The following is a 6,294-nucleotide window of genomic DNA, read 5'->3' as shown; positions in this document are numbered from 1 at the left end:
TTTTATTATGTTTATAATGAGTGGTTTTATATGTTATTTATAGAAGAAAAAAGGAAATTAAAAACGTTTCGATTAAATTAATTAGCAACAGATTATTAAAATAAAACAAAGCCGTTGCAAATAAACGTACCATAATCAGTAACACAAAATTTAAAAAAGTTAAAATAAAATATCCTTTTAAATCCAATCATTTAGGTCACATTAAAACACAGCCGAAAATATTACGTAAATGAGTAAATGACTTCGAAAAATTATAAGTGAATTTGAACTCTAGACCTATAACGCGGAAGGACGATATTTCTACCACACAACTGTGACCATACTCCATTGTTCAGGAATTTCACAAATGAACAGAAAGTGCTTAGGATGCAGAATGCAGATAGACACAAAAAAACATCGCGCTCATTACAACAAACAAAACGTAGAGTGCGAGATCGATGTCAGCCGACTGCTAAATTAGGCGTGATTAATGCTTTTGTGGTGCTTCTTTACTTATTTTGTAAGATACTCGTATTTCCATACCACTTGGTCCCCCTTCCATAATTGCAGATATGTTATAAAGACGCTACTTGGGTCCACGCCGTAGATGTTTTGTTGAAACGCAATTTCCTTTTCGACGCTGTTGTAGCTATCGCATTGGTTCAACCCTCGGTAGGTACTTTAGGTTTCTTCGAATATTTTTGACGCGGGCTTCCTCCTAATTTTTGTTATTATAATTCCGAGATTTTTTACGACATATTCGCTCTTTACAATGATACTTATATGTCCTATCTAACGTGTTTTCATCCTATGCTAATATAAATAAAATTAGAGTTATAAAACTCTACACAACGCTTACTTGAAAGCATGGTGAACGTGTATTTTTGTCTTAACGCGGTGACATCATAGGTAAATAAATGCTGTACGATAATATCGTACAGATATTATGATCTACCCATTGTGGATTCACACATACAAGTTTGTAGTTCATATATTGTGAGTGCATTATTAGCCTCGTTGTTATGAGATTTAACTCTGAACGTATTTTGTGACATAAAAAGTAACTCTCGTTGTACTTAACGATTTATTTGATGTTTTCACGGCAATACCTATTACGTCTTTCCTGTTGTATGATTAAAACTCCAGTTATTTCCCCTTTTAGTTTAAATTGTCTCTGAATACCTTTGTATAGTTTGTTAAATAAAACGTACAAAGAAATCTATATTTACAAAATAATAATTGATACGAACTCCTATGTGTAACAAAAATGGAATAAACAAATATCAGATTATTGACAATTGACGAGCCCTATAAGAACAATCGGGTCACCTGGTTCCCACCGAACAATGTCTCCTAATTTGATCAACATATAATGAATCAGGCATTACACATGAGATTGTTGGTGGAAGGAGGGCAAGGACCTATACGTGACGATAGTTTATGGTCAGCCAGTCCAGACTCCAGACCTAAGTGTCATGAAAATATAGTGAAAGTAATTTAATTGAAATGTCACCACCATGACACCTAATTAAATGCTGCCTCTGGCTTTAAAAGGTTTTTTCTTTTCTGTTGATGGTTTAGGCAGTATAATTAATGTTTCTTTAAGAAGCAATCTCAGATGATTATTATCGCGGCTATTTATATTAATAACTCAAATTTCGTAATATCCGCCAGCCTTGTCATTTTAAAAGCTTTAAGAAATATATTAGTAATTTTAATTTGATTAATTGTTTATAAATTATGGTATTGTATAAATTAAAGAAACTGATTTTTTACTTAGAAAAAGACTTATAGTTCACGAAAATATTTAGAGAACAGTATAAAAACATAAATACTTTTTTAACAAAAATATAACATCGCTTAACAAATGTGTGTTATTATTATATCAAAATAATATTTTTTTCATTACAGTAGCACCGATATGAGGACTGAAATTTATACCTAAAAACCGTAAATTATACCGTCTATGTTCACCTGAAGTCACCCCCGTGCATGACACCACTTATTTTTATTACATGCGACGGCTCGTCTGCGGTCCCAGACAATCCATTGTCCTGTTACTGTGCATATCATAAAATATCACAAAAGGCAGGTCCCCTTTTCAAAAGTAGTCAACGTAAAAAGTTTTGATGAAAATCAGAGCTCTGTAGCAAAATTGTCTGCTTTAAGACTACATTTGACTACAAGTACCTAGAACGTAGTCTGGTTTTATTTTATTATTCTTTTAATTTTATTTTATTTTACTCAATTCATTATTTACCGCGTTGGGCATATTTTTATTAGCAAATAAGTATTATTTAAACGATTAAATATTTGTAATGTATAAAAGATTTTTTGTTCTTAGTGTAAATCTAAAACTACACAACTATAATGAAATGGATTAGTCTGAAAACTGAAAAGGGGTAATTGAAAAATCTACCAACAAGAAACGAACATTGCTGTTAAATAAAATTAGAATTAGAATTAGCAAATGTAAGCCAAACCATTGTTTACAGTCCATGTCAATAAACAAACTAGTTAATGGAGCGGAGGCACAGAAACATTAGGTACTACTGTACTACACTACAGTACGTACTTTATTGTTGACTGAAAACTCCGTAACGCTAGCCTGGGGAACGCAGCTCGACCGCGTGGATATTTATTAGTTTACTCACTCTACCATTCTGTCCCGTCTCTATATACTTACTTATAGTATCTACACTATTTGTGTGGTAAGGAGAACACACATATCCAAAGCGGTTTCAAAGTGATAGACCCTTTGTGGTTCGACTCCGGCGGCACCACCGCCACACCTATTTCTGCCTAATTACAGCAGTGTTAGGCGCTGCTGTGTCCCGTTTTGAAGGCCGTGGTAAAGGAGAAATACTTTTCCGAGGCGTTCCAGCTTAGTCCTCAGGGGTAGCGGCGCAGCTGTGGCCGACCTCACGTAGGAATATCTACTCCTATCTGGGGTTGATTACAGATGTCCATGTGCAGCAGTAGCCACTTACCATCAGGTGGACTGCACGCTCGTCTGCTACTTCAATATTATAAATAAGCGTTCCAACTTATTTCTTAGAGTTAGCGGCGCATTTGTGACCGACCTCTGGCCCAATCTTACCTAGGGTTGATAACAAATGTCTATGGACGGCAGAAGCCCCTTATCAGGTGGACTCGTTTGCTACATCTATGTTTTTTTCTTTTTTTATTGTTTATGTTGGTTTTGTATCAAAATAATAAGTTATTTATTATCTATAATCTGCCAGTGTTACCTTGTAATTTAGTCTGTGCCGCAGACCGTCTATGCTCTATGACTTATCTTAGTACAATTCTTTCTCGTTGAATAAATCTCTTCTGCTGTAACAGTTCAAATTATTAAGTCGTTTTAATTTAGTTTAACCTAACGTTTAACCCGATGGAAACTAGTCAAAGCCGCCTATGGACATTTGCAACACCAGAGGAGTCGCCAATGCATCGCCGGCTAAATGTTATAAAATGACAGACCGGTGGTAGCTAAATCGAATGTGTACCTAATGATTTCTGTATAATGCTTAAAGAACTTTAACAAAAACTTTATATAATTCGATCAAAAAAACCTAGTCAGGAATCGAATAAGATTACTTTGGAAATAAAGATACGAGATATTATCATTAAACAATATAACTTACAATACTTTCTTTATGCTCCCTTAAACTGTCAAAGCGATTACACAAAGGTCCACCAGCAAACGATAAAAGTCAATAAATTAATATAAACTTGTTTAATCATCTGAACTACAAGGCGTCATAAACATTATCAGTAATGTCTGGAGCAGGGGAGGGCAACCATAGCTCATTAATATTCTCACGCGGATATATTTTATCTTCATTCAATGAAATTGTCCTTTTGTTGTTGTTTTTGTTTATCTTTTGTTTTATGTTATTTTTGTCTCTTTCTGTTATTCCACCTGTGTTGCAATTATCCGAATAAAATGTTTCTTTCTTTCTTCTTCGTTCTTTCAAAATAAATTTTCTGTATACAAATCCAAAGAATTTAAGTGTATATGTCTGTATTTACTTCATAATTTTATTAATTTTTAATTTCATAAATGACTCTATAATACTTGAAGGCTTGCAAGGTTGCTATTGTTTAACGTGTTTACGTGAAACGTGAAAAATATTTAAATTAAAGACTTCTTCAAGTCTTTAATTTATATATTTTTCAGCGTTTTTCGCTTATCTATTAAACCGTAAACGTTCACACTGCATTTATTTTTATAGCTGCTATCATAACAAAAACTGAAAAAAAAATCTAGTGGTACGGAATCCTCCGTGTGCGAGTTCGACTCTCACTTCGCCAATTATTTCTAATAATTACTAGTTTCTCCTCTCAATAAAAGGTTCCGTACCCCTAACACGGAGTTAGTTAAGCTGTTATTAAACCCGGGTTATCAGCGCGTTGACCCCACGCCACTGTGTTAGCATTTAACCAGGTTATTAAACCTACGAGTATGATACGACGCTTTATCGCCGCCATGACTTCCCAAATACTAGTTTTTATTTGGTCACCTAAATTTGCTGATGCATTTGGGTGGGTGGTCACAATATATGATAAATGTAGTTTGTTCACGAAATTACGATGTAAGCTAGGTTTTAAGTTATATATTTTTATATATATCATAGATACAGCAGGCGAGCATGCAGTACATCTGATATTAAGTTACTCCCGTCCATGGTTATACAATCAACCTCAAACAAGACCAGATTCCGAGCTGAGGTCGGCCGCAGATGCGATGCTACCCTAGATGAATACCTAGGATATCATATTTCCAAATCAAATCAAATCACTTAACACTGCTCTTATTAGGCAGAGATAGGCGTGGCGGTGATGCCGCCCAAGTATACAGCAAAAGAAACATAAGAATCACCTAGTATCAATCAACCAGTATTTTGGAAATTAACCACACATAATATAAATAAATATATGTCTGTCCAAATGAATATTCTTCGTATTTGATACCAAGTCATAAATTGACTTGGTATCAAATACTACATGTAATTTTATTTTTAGTCCCACATAATTAAAACCGCAATATTTTCCTTATTAAAATACCTAATTATTTATTTTGTCACTAACAGAGAAACGGACATACGTACCTACCAATTATTTTTAATTATGCGTAAGATAAGATATCAAACGTTAAGTAAGATTATATGAGTAAGGTTACAAGGTTAACAATATTAGGTAACGTGTTAAATAATATTCTAAAAGTTATATACCAATTAACTATTTTAAAATTACATGACAATTGCAAACGTAAAATATTGTATCCAAGGAAAAATGGTGAAAAAAAAAAAAATTCACAAAGATCGTGCCGCGTACGTGAGCAACGAATGAGTCACAAGATTACAATTGTCCTCGATTGCAGACTGCATGTCACCTCATTTTAATGAAATACAAAACACAATATAATTGTTGGCAAATACTACAAACAAACGGCAGAATGCGTGTAGTACCTATGTAATAGTATTTCGCTCTAGATTATGGTAGGACTATTTATGCCGGTGCGGTTTGGGAAGAATCATTAAAAATTAAATGACCTGCCATACCCCCTGTTACTCGTATTTAGACTAATGTTTACCTGTACAGCGTTTGCTGGTTAAATGTCCTGCACAAAGCATTACCCGCCGGCATTGTATGGAGCGTAGCAGCAATTGTATGCCTACAATGTAGGAATTAACTTTACGGCGTATAGATTGCAACCATTATTAGGTAGTAAGCTACAGTTGGGCACAAGTCCCTTCCTATAACTGGGGTACATTTCGAGCATACTCTACTACGCTTCAAGTCAGAGTACTGTGGAGTGATATAAGTCAGCGTCAAACACATGTTGAATGTTTTCAAGCCGTTCATAAAAGCTCCGATTTTAGCAACTACTTAATGACAACAGAGACCGAAGACTTAATGGTCTTTGAAACATGGAACTGCTTACGAAACTTGTTACGACCATCCATCCAACTTCCGACCACATCCAAAGTTGCTTTTGTACTCGTAACTGAACTAAGTTACGATCTACACCACTATGTGTATATGCTATGCTTTACCTAAGTGTATATTCGTTTATGTTTCTGTGACGAAACCGGAGTCCAACAGTTGATTTATTCATTCGTATTGATTGGCTGGATCGGGTAGTCGAACTAACAACCGACTGTCGCGCCATCAACCCCTCCCCATGAAACATAACTAATGTTTCTAAGTACTAACTTTTTGGGGTTCCGTACCTAAAGGGTAAAAACGGAACCCTCGTAACGGACTTCGCTGTCTGTCCGTCTGTCATAGGGCTCTACCTTCGGAACC

This window comes from Epargyreus clarus, unplaced genomic scaffold, assembly GCF_041222505.1.
Source record: "Epargyreus clarus isolate Ecla_fem2 unplaced genomic scaffold, WU_Ecla_fem_2.2 ptg000026l, whole genome shotgun sequence".
In the NCBI taxonomy this organism is placed as follows: domain Eukaryota; kingdom Metazoa; phylum Arthropoda; class Insecta; order Lepidoptera; family Hesperiidae; genus Epargyreus; species Epargyreus clarus.
This window is presented reverse-complemented; position numbering follows the sequence as displayed.